We start from the raw sequence: 1786 nt of genomic DNA, 5'->3' as shown, positions 1-1786 counted from the left end.
TATATATATATATATATATATATATAAACTGTCTGGGTAAAACAACGCACACTTTGTATTTTTATTTATTTGTTTCCAAATTGTTTAAATGTTGTGCTGTGTGCAAGTGTCTAAGGCTTCCATCTGTTTGATACTGAAATTTTTAGTAAGAGTATATTTGCGTTAATCTTAATGCAACAGTTTTAAAATCTACAGTGCTTCCACTATAGTCAAACCATGTGTGTTCGTGTACCCTTCGGTCTAAACTATGCATGTGTGTGTGTATATGTCTGCTTATAACTAACAAACCGCTGGACCGATTGTCATCAGTCCTGTCGCGTACCCTTCGGTCTAAGCTATGCATGTGTGTATATGTCTACTTATAACTAACAAACCGCTGGACCGATTGTCATGTACTTCTCGGACTCCACGGGGAGTGACATATGTCTAGTAATACGAGATTTGGTGAACAGCCCATACTTTTTGAGTTGTTGATGTTTAAGCCACAAGATCATGCAGGTGGCACTTATTTTGTCTTCTCTATTCCCAAATTATGATTCATGATAGAGCAAAAATCTTACTTCACACAGTACAATATTCAGCAATCATCAGTATGTGATTTTTTTTTATTTTCTGTTCGTTTCAGAAGTGCAACTATGAACACGGCCATTATTTATGTACTCATACGTATTTGGTGGCAATGTAAATGACCTCTTCTGGACTTCTTTCTCTTCCAACTGAAACACAACTATTTGATGACCTATCTTTTGTAGTCCTTCGGTAAATATGCTACTTACTGTTGCTAAAGTTTGGTGAGTTCCCTAATCTTACTTGATGCATGTTGAATACAAGTTGTTCAATTATCACACACACACACACACACACACACATATATATATATATATATATGTGTGTTAAAGATTTCGTTTCTTTTCCATCAAAGGTGAAATTGGAAAGAGAATATGTGACGTTACTGTATGGTGAATTAAAAAGGACTCAGAAACCTCACAGATATTGAATACAAGCTGTATGAATTTTTTTTTCAACAGCACTATGTACACTGGCATCAGTCTGTTCAGTTCTAATTTTGAAAACACTGATTCCATAATGAATCTTCAAGGTGTCATTTTGTTAAAAGTAATTATTCTTTGTTTAAATTTCCTTTGATTGTGATTAAAATCATCCCAAATTATGCTACTTAATGATCCAGGCATAATCATTATCTCTATTTTGTTTTTGTTTTCTTGATGTCTTCTCGATTGCATTTTGGTGTTGTTGCAGTCAACTTTTTTTTTTTTCTTTGCACATAAACTATGAAAATGTATCTTTCTTTTAAATCATATAGGAAACTATGTATATATTAACGAAACTAGTATAAATATAAAAATTAACACTTAAAAGGACTATCACACGTATATTAACACACAAAAAATAAATTGCGAAAACATAAAGTCATTCGGTAAAGAAAATGAAACCTTTATGAAACACCCTGCATCACACCCGTCTGTTATTTAAACAATTTAAAATCCAACATGCATTCTGTTCTCTTTCTATTTTACCGACTGAGGAAACTTCACTGAATAAGTGAAACGATTTGATATAGTATTTCTTTCCAGCTGTTCTAGAGAAGCTGAAGTTTCTTCAGACGTTTATAAAAATTCTCGGGTTCCCTCTTTAACAATATTCAATAGGGTAGAAAAATGTTGTCATCCACATATCACCCTCATGTGTTTCTTCATTGTATTCTAATATCCCCTTTCTATGTTTAAGCCATGCTGTGTGGCAAGAGACCTTAGTTTAAAATGCA

Source organism: Limulus polyphemus, unplaced genomic scaffold (genome assembly GCF_000517525.1).
Source record: "Limulus polyphemus unplaced genomic scaffold, Limulus_polyphemus-2.1.2 Scaffold296, whole genome shotgun sequence".
Lineage (NCBI taxonomy): Eukaryota > Metazoa > Arthropoda > Merostomata > Xiphosura > Limulidae > Limulus > Limulus polyphemus.
This window is presented reverse-complemented; position numbering follows the sequence as displayed.